This window comes from Cajanus cajan, chromosome 9 (genome assembly GCF_000230855.2).
Source record: "Cajanus cajan strain Asha chromosome 9, NIPB_CcT2T_4, whole genome shotgun sequence".
Lineage (NCBI taxonomy): Eukaryota > Viridiplantae > Streptophyta > Magnoliopsida > Fabales > Fabaceae > Cajanus > Cajanus cajan.
Window position 1 is genome coordinate 7,193,372 of NC_138525.1, and position 14,625 is coordinate 7,207,996.

Below are 14,625 nucleotides of genomic sequence, written 5' to 3' on the forward strand. Positions count from 1 at the left end.
TCTCACTTTTTAAATGATTTTCATAATATTTATGATTTTTTATTATAAATAAATTTAGCAAGATAAATTTTACATCATAAAGTAGTTAAAAAAATTAAAATTGTGTTCTTAAATTAAAAATAATCATTATTCTAGAAGGACAACATTCATTCAAATTTTAAAGTTAAAAAGTTAAAACAATTTTTTTAAAAGTCAAAGGATTATAACAAATGTTAATAACAATATAAATGAAAACATACATATATTTTTTTTTAAAAATTAATGTTTCATTTCAATAAAAATAATTTAAAAATTCGAGATTAAAACGTAGGAACTCTAAACTGAAAGTAAGCTAACAACCTTCAATCATTGGAGTGAAAAATGATAAGTTTTTAAATAATATGACGCATTAAGCTTGTGTTTGATAAAGAGAAAATAAATAAGTAAAATATAGAGCGGAGAAAAATAGAAGGGAAAGAAATATGAGTAAATATTATTTATTTGATTAAAGAAAAATAAATAAAAATAAGATATATATAATAAAAGAAAAGCAAAAAAAAATGATACTATTCTCACTCTTTTCTTTTTTATTTTTCACCTATTTTATCTCAACCAAATCAACTCTAAAGTAACTATAAAAAAAGAAAACCATTAGACATGTCGAGAAAAAGAGGGATATGATTTGACAATATATACTGCTACTAGTATAGTAGATCGATAAGACTTTGATAGTATTATTCTCTTTAAAGCATATCTAATAGTATATATGAATAAAACAAAATATATCTAATAGTGCATTGTTAAATGTTTTAAACTCACTCGTAGTAAAATCTATTATATTAAATCTGATTTCAGAACTTTAAATTTTTTTAATTCCAATAACGCAATTATTTAAAGACTTAAACGAGTTTAAGATATTAACTCACAAATTAAAATAGTTTTTCATAATGAACTACTTATATAAGAACTCATTTTATAACAACTAGAAATGATATCCGTCTCCACTAAGTAATAACAACTTTTTCTTAAACTTAATAACAAGTTGGAGAAGCTCTTAACAATTTTTTTATTATTTTAAACCCTAAACATGTTAACATATTTTAAATCCTTATACAGTTATCTATATCAATAATAAAAAAATTGATTAAAGTTATATAGATGAACTATTATTTGTCAATTATGTGATAATAGTACATGTATTGGCAGTTAGTGGTGCAATGGGGACGCGTCCTGCATTATTGTAGTGGATTCGGATTCCTTTATATTACTGATAAAATATTTTTTATCACCTATGAAAACTAATCTCATTAAAAAATTTGATAAATATCAAATAAATGAATAATTCTTCTAAATTTATATTTATACATATGATAATTTATATATATATATATATATATATATATATTATTAGAATATAATTTTTATTTTTTAAAATATATTATTTTTTTAATAAAAAAATTGTATATGCAAAATGGTAGTGGGGACAAGTGCCCCACTCTCTTGTATCTAAATCCGTCTCTGTCCACCGCAACCTTTTATTTAACTTTAAATAAGAATGACAAGTTTACTTTTGAACTGTAATATACAAGGGAAAGATCTTAGAACTACAAACTCCAGAAACTACTGGGTATCCCATTCAGTATGGTATCCTTTGTTGGTTTGCTTTTGATTTTTAACTAGTAAGTAATTAATAACTATGGAATAAAGTATTCCTGTGCCAAGGTTTTAAAAGGAAAAGGGTAAACCTCACTTTCTTCCACTATAAACACTCATTAGTGGAACAGACATAAACACTTCAGCTTATCAATTTGAACTATCCTGTGGAAGTATGGTTTCTTTTAGGCTAAGCCTTCTTTTCACTCTAATCTCCACTCTGGTAATTAATCATGCACATTCCAAGAATAATGATCGGAAGGTAAATATACATATATACGTACATACATCTTCTCATTATTATTTACTAAACCCTTCATAATGTTTTTGGCTAATTCTAGGAATGAAAAAACTATAAATTAAGTACTTGCTTATGTTCACTGCCAAGATTCTCTCTTCCTACACGATATGGTTTGTCTATAATTTAATAATAATATGATATTCTGAATACAGACATATATAGTCTACATGGGCGATCACCCTAAGGGCATGGACCCCGCTACCTTACCTACCCTTCATGTGACCATGGCTCACAAGGTCCTTGGCAGGTAATGTTAATCACAAATAAGGCAAAATTGGGAGTAAATAAACTCTCTATATTCTCGTTTATGTTGCAAATGAAATTATACTTATTTGTAGCTAACAAAAAAATAACGTTTACATATTTTAAATGTCTCTCATAATTAACACCATTATTATTATTAAAGAAAAATAACTCCTAATTTAAATTTCATAACAAATCTCCTCCTGAAACTTAAATGCTTCTCCCATCTCTCATTCCAATAAGCTTTTTGCAATTTTCCAGCAGTGTAGTTGGCAGTGGCTTGGTAAATATGTCGGCAGCTTGAACTCGGCTTCCGACATGCTCCAACTCGACCTTTCCCTCTCTAATATGTTCTCGGATGAAATGAAATCGGACGTCAATATGCTTGCTCCTTCCGTGATTAACCGGGTTCTTTGCCAATTCGATTGCTGACTTGTTATCAACTCGGATCACAACTGCTTCATCTCGGATCACTCCCATATGCCTTAGTAAATTTGAAAGCCAAACTGCATGACATACGCTCCAAGATGCCGCCACGTACTCGGCCTCGCAAGTCGACAGAGTTACAATGGGTTGCTTCTTTGACAGCCAAGTAAAAGCCGTATTCCCGAGTAGAAATACATAACCCGAAGTACTCTTCCTATCATCGACATCTCCACACCAATCACTATCCGAGTAACCCACTAATCGTTAGTTATCCGATTTTGAATAGAAAAGACCAAGTGATAGGCTTCCTCGAACATATCTCAGAATTCTCTTCAAGGCCTTCCAGTGTGTGTAACTTGGATCCTCCATAAATCTGCTCGTTATCCCAACACTCAACATTAAGTCGGGTCTCGTGCTTGTAAGATATCTCAAACTTCCGACTAAGCTTCGATATCTCCCAGAATCAGCTCGTTCTCCTCCATCAAACTTTGAAAGTTTCGTGCCTGGTTCCATTAGAGTAGAAACCGAGTTGCAATCCTCCATTTTAAACTTCTTTAGGATTTCAAGTGCATACCTTTCTTAGGATATAAAAATCCCTTCGTCCGATTGCTTCACTTCTAGGCCAAGAAAATATTTCATCAGGCCTAAGTCTGTCATCTCAAACTCTTTCTTCATTATCTCCTTGAACTCCTTAATCAGCTTTGCATTGCTTCCAGTGAATATGAGGTCGTCTGCATAGAGAGCAACTACCATCATATCATTTCCTGATTTCTTTATGTACAAGGCATGCTCGTACGGACATTGCTCATATTCGTTTTTCTTGAAATACTCATCGATCCTTTCATTCCAAGCACGAGGAGCTTGCTTCAGTCCGTAGAGAGCTTTTCTCAATCTCAACACCTTCTTTTCATCTCTCTCTTCATGTAACCAAGTGGTTGCTCTACGTACACCTCCTCCTTCAGCACTCCATTTAGAAAGGCTGACTTCACATCCATCTGTAGAATTTGCCAATGTCTCTGAGCAGCTAACGAGATCAGAAGTCGGATTGACTCCATTCTCGTGACAGGAGCAAATACTTCATCATAGTCTACTCCTTCCTTTTGTTTATAGCCCTTTACTACAAGCCGAGCTTTATATCGCTCAACCTCTCCCTCAGCATTAATCTTCTTTTTGTACACCCATTTTACTCCAATGGGTCGAGCTCCTTCAGGAAGGTTGGTCAATTCCCAAGTTTTATTACGCTCAATCGCCTCAAACTCCTCATCCATGGCTGTTCTCCACTTCTCATCTTGGACAGCTTTCTCAAAACTTAAGTCTTCAGAGTCGGCGAGAAGACATACAGCATGAACTTCACTTGTAGTGTCATATATTTCCCTCAGACTTCTCATCCTGGGCTGCTGGGGCTCGAATTCTTCATCTGAAAACTCGGTGGTAGTTGTTTTTGAAGGTACAACAATGTCCTAGCTATCCGAGCTAGTTTCTACTTCGGCCGAGTTACTCCAACACCATTGCTTTGTTTCCTCCACGTGAACATCTCGACTCACCACTACTTTTTTGTTATCAGGATCAAACAACTTGTATGCTTTGGATTTTTCATCATATCCAATAAATATGTACTTCTTGCTCCGATCTTCTAATTTTGTCCTGTGTTGTCTTGGTACTTGCCCATAGGCCACGCTATCGAACACCCTAAGATGAGAGACACTCGGCTTTATGCTACTCCAGATCTCCTGAGGCGTCTTTTCTCCTAACTTTGCATGTGGACATCTATTTTGTACATAGACTGCACACTGTACCGCCTCTGCCCAAAACTTCTTCGGCATGTTCTTCCCTTCCAACATAGAACGAACCATATCAAGAATAGTTCGGTTCTTCCGTTCTACTACACCGTTTTGCTGTGGAGAATATGGGGCAGTCAAGAAACGCTTGATCCCATGTTCCTCGCAGTATTTGTTGAACTCAAAGGAAGTGAACTCGCCTCCTCTGTCAGATCGGATTGCTTTAATAAATTTACTTGTCTCTTTTTCCACCATCACTTTGAATTTCTTGAAGGTTTCAAACACTTCTAGCTTCTCCTTCAAAAAATAAACCCACGTCTTTCTTGAGAAATCATTAATGAAAGAGACAAAATATTTCTTACCACTGAATGATTATGGAGTTATTGGGCCACACAGGTCGGTATGGATCAGTCTGAGTTGCTCCTTTGCTCGGTACTCAGAACTCCTTGGGAAAGAAGTCCTCGCATGCTTCCCGATCACACATTCTTCACAGAACTTCTTTTCAAACTCCATTTTAGGCAGTCCAATCACCATCTCCTTTTTCACCAGCTCGGTCAACCCCCTAAAGTGAAGATGACCGAACCTCCGATGCCACTTCATGGCCTCATCCTCCAAATCAAGTTGCATGCATTCATCTCGAACTATTTTCAGTTCAAGTTTGTACATGCGATTTTTCTTCATCTCTACTTGAGCAATAAGCCTCCCGAGTTTATCCTTCAGTTGTAGTTCTCGGTCCTTCATTAGAACCGAGTACCCTTTCTCCATTAACTGTCCCATGCTTAGTATGTTGCTTTTGAGATCGGGTACGTAGTATACATCTCTGATCTCTCCGATTTTCCCATTTCTCTGTTGATATCGGATCGTTCCTCGGCCTTTAACAGCTACTTTTGAAGCATCGCCAAAAGAAACGGATCCGAACTCCTCCTTTGAAAGTATTTTGAACAACTGCTCGTCACCACACATGTGATTACTTGCGCCGGTGTCCAAGTACCAAACTGAGTTATCAGAACAACTCGGTTTGATCTCGGTTTCTGGAATGGTTGTCACCAGCAACAATCCTTCATCTTCTTCCTCGGCAAGAAAATTGGTTGATTCCTCCTTTTTCTTCTCGGACCTACAATCTTTGGAAATATGACCCAGATTTCCACAATTGTAGCATTTTATCGAGTAACACTCCTTGGCAACATGTCCATACTTCCCACAGTTATAACATTCAATATTATAGTTTGTGTTAGATCGGCCACCCCAGGTCTGACCTCGGCCTCCCCGCGCTTGACCTCGGCCACCCTGAGCTTGACCTCGGCCACGCCAGTTTTGTTGGCCGACATACTCATTACCTCGTCCTCCTCTTCCTCGACCACCTAGGCCTCTGCCTCTTCCTCGTCCTCTATTATTCTGAGCATAGAGCACCTTCTCCTCCTTTATTGTCGCCTTTGCCTGGAGAGCTTGTTCAAGGGACTCCCCCTTCTCCTTCTTATTCTTCTTTCTCTGCTCATACGCCTCTAGGGACCCAGTAAGCTCTTCGACAGTGAGCGTTGACAAGTCCTTGGACTCTTCGATTGCACACACTATATTCTCAAAGTCATCTGTTAACGACCTTAAGATCTTCTCCACAACTCGGCTTGAGGGAAGATTCTCTCCATTCCTGTTTAGTTTGTTCGCCACGGTCTCCACCCGAGTAATGAACTCGGATACTCCTTCGAACTCCTTCATTCTCATATTTTCAAGTTCGCCTCTAAGAGTTTGAAGCCGAACTTGCTTCACGCGTTCATCTCCCTTTTTTGCTTTCTCGAGTATATCCCATGCCTCTTTTGAAGATTTAGCATTTGCTATCTTCTCAAAACCCGACTCGTCAACAGCTCGGTACAGCAAATATAGTGTTGCCTTGTCCTTTGCTTGAACAACCTTCAATGCATTCAGTTGGGCATTTGTATACCCCTCGGTGGTCACTGGTTCCTCGTGCCCATTCTCAATCACATCCCAGTTATCTTGGGAGCCGAGAAGGGCCTTCATCTGCACCTTCCAGTTGTCGTAGTTGACATCTTTAGTCAACTTGGGTAGTGGAATGCCATTAGTTAAACCTGCCATCTCTCTTGAGTGTATATGCTCTACTCACACACCTCACAAGACTTTTTGACACTCTTCTCTCAGGTTAAGTACACTGCAATACTTTTGCAGGTCGGCTCACACACTCACCTTACACAACCAGCTCTGATACCAATTTGTTAATCACAAATAAGGCAAAATTGGGAGCAAATAAACTCTCTATATTCTCATTTATGTTGCAAATGAAATTACACTTATTTGTAGCTGACAAAAAAACAACGTTTACATATTTTAAATGCCTCTCATAATTAACACCATTATTATTATTAAAACAAAATAACTTCTAATTTAAGTTTCATAACAGGTAATACATGATGATGACATATACATAATATCTTTCTATATGAAAGCCACGTTTGAGTTATATATATACATTGTTTCTTATCCAACAAGTTTATCGTAAGATTGACCATATCCAAATTAATGTGTATTCATAAAGTGACATAGAACCCGCAGAAGCTATACTTCACAGCTACAAGAAAAGCTTTAATGGTTTTGTGGTGAAGTTAACAGAAGATGAGGCAGAAAGAATGGCAGGTGATATAGTCTCTCTTTCTTTTTCCACGCTGTTACTTCTTGGCAATAAAGAAGACTGTTATATACTTTGCTATTGCAACAGAAATGGAGGACGTTGTTTCTGTCTTCCCGAACAAGAAGAATCGGCTTCACACAACGAAATCGTGGGACTTCATAGGCGTGTCGCCGCAAGTCAAAAGGTCAAACATAGAGAGTGACATAATCGTTGGAGTAATAGACTCAGGAGTTTGGCCAGAGTCCAAGAGCTTCAGTGACCAAGGATTTGGTCCTCCACCAAAAAAATGGAAGGGGTCATGCCACAACTTTACCTGCAACAAGTAATCATTTCTTGATATATATCCTATTCCCACGCAAATAAATATTCTTTCCATTTTCTCTTATAGTCGTTCTACATTATTTTTTTTTATTTTTTTATTTTCATTTTTTTAAAATTAATGACTTATTATTTTTTTTTAATTTTTATTCTTAATAATTAATGTGTGTTTACTAGATAATATATTTATTTATTTTTAATGTACCTATTTCTTCTTCGACCACTAAAAGATATAACAAGAAAATAAATAATAAATATTTTAAAAAATTAAAATATCAATCATTTTCTTAATTCTTGTGTATAACTCTAAATGTCAATGAAAAAATGGAATAAGTATGTTTTTATCAATATTTCCAATTTAGAAACTAAAATAATATATATTAAATATTTAATCTAAGTCAATTCTATAAAATTATGTTAAAATTTTAACTTTACAAATTAGTTATGTAACACTATTAAATTAGATTTATACCTAAATTTTAAGATGATATCAAAGTATATTTTAATAATTATTAATTATTGATAAGTCTATCAAATCACTTGTTATTGCGTCGTTATTAAATTACTTGTAATTTTTACAAGCTTCATATTTGAGATGTTTAATTATTAATGTAAAAAATATGTTAAAAGTTTTACATTAATCAATAGTATGACCAATTATGACTAATTGACAACATTAATATATATAAATTTGAGATAAACCCATAATTTACTTTCTCAAAATTTATATTATTAATAATGACGATAAATCTATTTTGGTATACAAATTATTTTGACTTTTTTTCTCACGTAATTTCTAAAATACTCTTTATCTCCAATATATTTGGTATCCACTTTTTTAAAGATTATTATATTCCTGGATTGTATTTTATTTTTTTTTCATCAATATATATTTAAAGAAAAATAAGAAAAATATATAATAAAAAAAATATGACTGTCCTCTTTAAAAATAATAATTACTTATTTTTTTTATAATTTTTTTTTCATGAAAGTAACCTTTGACTACGTTTCCCGTTAGTATATATAAACAGGATAATACATTCAGACGAGTTAGCTTAAATTTTTGAAGTTAAGTTAGGCGGGAACCGTAAAAAATATATACACGTTTTTTCAAATAATAAATTCATTCTTGATTAAAGCATGTTACAACTTACATGCAGCAAAATAATCGGAGCAAAATACATCAATATCGAAGGTTACTATTCGAAAAGCGATATCATATCTCCAATAGACACAGGAGGGCACGGGACACACACAGCTTCCATGGTTGCTGGGAATTGGGTGAACTCTGCGAGTGTCTTAGGATTTGGCTCAGGGACAGCGCGTGGAGGTGTTCCATCAGCACGCATTGCAGTGTACAAAGTATATATGTTGGGAAGCCGAAGCCATAGGTTGTGGTAGCGAGGCTGATACCCTTGCAGCATTTGATGAAGCAATTGCCGATGGAGTTGATATCATTTCCCTTTCACTTGGACCATTTGAACCCAAGCACTACTTTGAAGACGCCATAGATATTGGAAGTTTCCATGCAATGAAAAGAGGCATCTTAACGTCACATGCAGCCGGTAACGACGGTCCAAGGCCTTCCACTATCACAAATTATTCACCTTGGCTTCTTTCTGTCGCAGCTACCACTATTGATAGGAAGTTCATTACCAAGGTGCAATTAGGCAACGGCATGGTTTTTGAGGTACTACTACTACTATCCTTATTCTTTTTTGAATTATAAAGATTATTTTTATTTATGGATTAATGACACAGGGGACTTCAATTAACACTTTTGATCTCAAAAACAAAATGTTTCCACTGATTTTCTCTGGAAATGCACCCAACACTGCGGATGGATATAACAGTAGCATATCCAGGTATGAGGTATCAAAGTTTTGTACATTAGTTTATTAGTTTTGGATTTGAATTTCATGTGTTATACACTGCTCAGGCTTTGCTTGGATAACTCTTTGGATAAACATTTGGTGAAAGGAAAGATTGTTCTGTGTGACGGCTTTGATTCTTCTAAAGTTGGGGGTTTGTCTGGGGCAGTTGGGATGCTTGTTGGATCCCCTATTTCAAAAGATTCTCCATTCACACTGTTGGGATTCATCCCAAGTCCCACATCGGTAAAATGAAGGAACATTGGCTAGTTTATAAGTGTCCACCATTCCACATAGTATGAGGCCTTTTGGGAAGGAGCCCAAAAACAAAACCGTGCGGGCTTGGGCCCAAAGCGGACAATATCATATTATGGTGGAGGAACGGGTGGACTAGCGGGCCCAACACACACTTGCGCTGCCTGCAGCTTTGCTTAGTCAAAGGAACATCCTTAGTGTATTTTCATACATGACTTCAACGAGTAATTCAACAGCCACAATATTTAGGAGTGTTGAAGTCAATGATACAGCAGCCCCTTACGTAGCTTCCTTTTCAGCTAGAGGTCCCAATCCATTCACGCCAAACACTCTCAAGGTAACTCTAAAATTCACATCAAATTCTCATCTTCAATCTCACAAAATAATGCTAATGCATATAATTTCTTCATATTGTTATTGTAGCCTGACCTTGCTGCTCCAGGAGTTAACATTCTAGCTGCATGGACTCCACTCAACCCAATTTCACATTTTAAAGGTGACAAAAGACCAGCACACTACAATTTAGCATTTGGCACTTCAATGGCTTGCCCTCATGCATCCGCAGCAGCTGCATATGTCAAATCATTTCATCCCAATTGGTCTCCTGCTATGATCAAGTCTGCCTTAATGACCACCGGTAATATTTATTTGTATAATGCATCCATTGCAAAACTCAAAGTTTCTTCACCACTTTTCATGTTAAGTAGTCCTAATTAATTAGTGACCGTATATATCTATGTTGCATTCCAATCAACAGCTACTCCAATGAGTCCTACTCCTAATCCTGATGTTGAATTTGCATATGGCGCGGGGCAAATTAATCCTGTTAAAGCAGCAAATCCTGGTTTAGTGTATGACATTAGTGAAGCAGATTATGTCAAGTTCTTGTGCGGAGAGGGCCTTACAAATGAACAACTCCGAAAGATCACTAGGGATCATAGTAGTTGCAGCAAACACTCTAAAAAGGAAGCTGTATACGAATTCAATCTCCCATCATTTGCTCTTCATGTAAACGTCTCAGAATATTTCAGTCATGTTTTCAATAGAACGGTTACAAACGTGGGATTGGCAACATCTAGCTATAAAGCCAAAGTGGTGTCTCCTTCTTTGTTGGATATTCAAGTGGAACCAAATGTTCTGTCCTTCACATCAATTGGGCAGAAGAAGAAATTCTCAGTCATAATTGAAGGGAGTATTAATGTGGAAATACTCTCTGCTTCTATAGTTTGGGATGATGGAACTTTTCAAGTTAGAACCACCATTGTAGTGTACGGTGAACTCAAATAAATTCTCTAATCGTATGTGCGTGGAACAGTAGAAAATAATACGCAGTACAGAATGGCGTATGATGACACTTTCCAAATGCTGCGTTGGTTGCTTTCAGTACTTTTTTGTTTTGTACCTACTGTTTAATTTGGTTTGTAATTCTATTATAGAATAAATCCTCGTTCTGCAGTCAAATTCTGGTAGCTTCGCGTGTAAAATATTATAGTTCCACTACTAGCTACAAGCATGCTGATAAATTAAAACGCATGGTGAGATGTGGACTTTGCTTTTACATAGCCTTTAATTCTTCTGTTCCTTTTCATGGATTGTTTTTTGTGCTGTGCATCACATTCATCTATGATCGTTGGTAGCGGAGCTGTTCCTTTTATAATCACACTGTGCTACACTCTATAAAAAAGAGGTGTCAGATAAGCACGCAGGGTTAGAGTGACAAGGAAAAAGTGGTTTTGAATTTTCCTCCTAATATAATCACTAATTACTAATATTTTTCATTAAAGAAAAGTACACTATCAATATATCTCAATTACAATTTATGATAGACAGCTGATTCACTGCTTCAGTTAGCTATTTCTTCTTTTAACTTGTAATTGATATAAAAGAAAGAAATAGTTGAGAAATAGAGTGGAAAGAAATAAAAAGTGAAGAGAAATAGATAATAAATAAATAAAAATTTGGTTGTTTGATTGAAGAAAAATATGTGAGAAATAAATAAGAAATGTATAAGAAATGAGATATATATAAAAGAGAGGAGAGTTCAGTCAAAAAATAAAAATAAAAGGGAGGAGAGAGAAATAAATAAATAAAAATAAATAAAAAGGTGAAATTTACCATCTTTTAATTTCTGTCCACTCTATTTTTCACAACTAAATAACCTCTCTTATGTTCACTCTCTACACCTTATTTCTTATCCATTTGTTCTCTACCAAACAAGACATTAGTGATATGAATTCTGTTTTGGTAGGTCTTCATCATTTAGTGAAGGAATGCAAGAGAAATCATACAAAACAATGAGAGAATGTTAGATATACAACTTGTAACATCCCAGTTTTCAAAATGGTTATTACTATTATTATTATTACACAATATTTGGTCATAATTTGGTGATTATCTTTTACTTCAATTGTATTTACACTCCATTTATGTTTAATTGTAGGCTTTAAAAAGATAAGTGTGTAGTTGGGCCTAATTAGATAGTTGTAAATTTTTTTAAGAACCAATTCTCGCTGGGCTGACTGACAAGTCCCGGTGTTTGGGGCATAACTTGAGCTGTGATGGTCCAAATGATGCAAAATTGGTATCAATGGAAAACTAAGAGAAAAACGTACAACTTTTACAGAAATAGCCATATTCAAATTCGGTCGTATAGAAGGTCAAAAATTGGAATTTAATTGATACAATTGTTTCTCGCTGGACTGATTGGCAAGCCTCGGTGTTTGGGGCATAACTTGGTCGGTGAGTGTTCAAATGATACAAACTTGGTGGCTATGGAAAGATAAGAGAAACTCCTACAACTTTCAGGAAGAAAATATTTTCAGATTCGGCTGTCTATAAGGTCCAAATCAGTGGCCAAAGTCGGTGAGGAAAAGAACATGGCACCAACTCCATTAATTCCCACCAACTTCTATAATTCATTCCACTAATTCATTCCACTTAGTTTTGTCTATCTTTTCTCCATTATTTTACATTTTTTTAATGTGTTTTGGAGACTATAAATAGACCTTCACTTCTCCATTGCAAACCATCCCAAGAAACACTTCTCATTCTCATTCTCTCTTCTCTTCTACTCTCTCTCATTTCCTCTTCTTCTCTTTGAAGATCAAGAGGAATCCATAGGAGGAAGCTCTGGTCTATTTTCAGTTCTGGTCCCTATCTAAGAAGAGGAGGTTCTAGCCTAATTTCTAGTTAACCAGGTACGGGGGAAAAGGGGATTATTTATATGTATAGTACATGAGGGAATTGGGTAGAGGAAGAATTCCTTAGGAATATGATTGATTTTACAATTATTTGATTTGGAGAATTATTGGTTCTATTAAAATTATCTGTGTTGAGGTTTATAAATATGCCTAAGTGTAGGAATGATGATCTGTGAAGAAGAATGAATTGTAAGGAAAATGCGGTGAGCTAGATTTTGGAATAATTAGGGGTTTTATTGTTTATATTAATTATTCTATTGATTATTATATTAATGAAAGTTATTGTTGTATTACTTGTTAAGAATTAATGATATTGATGTGAATTGCTTGAGGGGTATGTAAACCCTATTATATTGAGCTTATCTGTTATCTATGTGATATGGAATTGTGTACGTGATATGAATTTGAGTTATAAGATGAAAGGATGTATGAATGTGACTTTGATTGTGATTGTGGTGTCTCACATCGATGACTAGGGACGGCACGGCCCCTGGGTAAGTGGTGCTACAGGGAGGGCGTGACCCTAGCATGGTGTGGGATGAGTAAGACAGTTAACACCACCATTTATGTCGTTTATGGCAGCCCTGGCATAGGGTTAATTGCAAGAGATTGTATTGATTGTAATGTGATTGTGTTTCCTCACACCAAATGATTAGGGATGGCATGGCCCCTGGGTAAGTGATGCTACAGGGAGGGCATGACCCTGGTCTGGTGTGGGTTGAGTGAGGCAATTAACCCGTATCACTTGTGTCAGATGTGGCGAGGTCTTGGCATAGTGTTAATTGTTGAGATTGGCATGAATTATTGATGTGGAAATGATGTTGAGATTGACATGAGTTATGAATGGTGAAATAATTGTTTTAATGATGTGAATGAGAAAAGGTATAAATGATTTTGTTAATTATAAAATCTAAGTGGATTATGATGAATTGATAAACTATGATACATGATCGTAAATATTTTATTAAATAAAGAAATATGATGAGATTTTAATATGGTGTGTTTGGATGTACTTTGCATATAGATATCTTCTTTTCTCACCGTATAAATTGTGGATATTTTAGGTGGAGAGGATCCGGTTGCAAGTGGCATATAGGATGCCAACAGTTTTATTTTGGGAAATGCTCTGATATTGTGACATCGGGGCAAAGGATTTTTAGGAGCGAAATATTCGTGTGAATTTGGTACTGTAATATTATTTTGAAAACAATTTGTAAAAACTATTGTGTTTTATGTTTTATATCTCTATTAATGTGATTGTTGAATTTTTATGTGAACCCTTTTACTAACTTAGAAAATTTAAACCTTCTGAAAATTATTATAATTTTCTGATATATGTGTCGGGGTAGTAAGGGTGTCACATTTAGTGGTATCAGAGCAGGTCGATTCAATCGGCCGTGAGTTATGAGTCTACTATGATAGATGAATGATGTAGTAAATTGATTGTTGAACATATAGATATGTTAAAATGACAATTGATTAAAATTGTTGTTTTAAAGCATAAATTTTTCTGGGAGGACAGAAAAACAATGGCAGGAGGTAGAAACGATCGTGCAATCGCTGACGCTCTACAAGCAATGGCTCAGACTCTTAGTAATATGAACCAACGACCAGAGATAGATTGGCTAGAGAGATTCCAACGAAATAACCCACCAAGCTTTCGTGGGGGCTATAATCCTGATGGAGCAACTGACTGGATTTTTGAAATTGAAAAGATATTCCAAGCTATGGGATGTCCTTTGATACAGAAGGTGACTTTGGCTACCTTCATGCTCTCTGGTGAAGCTGGCATCTGGTGGCAAAGTGCGTGGCAAAGAATAATAGCTACAGGAACCCAAGTAAGCTGGGATAATTTCAAGAAATTATTCTTGGAGAAATACTTTCCCCAAGATATAAGACATAAGAAACAGGTACAATTTCTTGAACTGAAACAAGGAGAAGATTCAGTGGCTGAGTACGTGAC

The 14,625-nt window shown here is 35.5% G+C and overlaps 1 pseudogene across 1 annotated transcript; it reads left to right on the top strand.

Annotated features, from left to right (window-relative positions):
- The first annotated feature begins 6,894 nt into the window (after positions 1–6,894).
- On the top strand, positions 6,895–14,031 carry LOC109788046 (cucumisin-like; annotated as a pseudogene). The gene is made up of 7 exons (XR_014429835.1): positions 6,895–7,023; positions 7,106–9,056; positions 9,098–9,201; positions 9,276–9,387; positions 9,602–9,799; positions 9,886–10,099; positions 10,220–14,031. The product of XR_014429835.1 is annotated as a cucumisin-like (transcript).
- Positions 14,032–14,625: the final 594 nt, after the last annotated feature.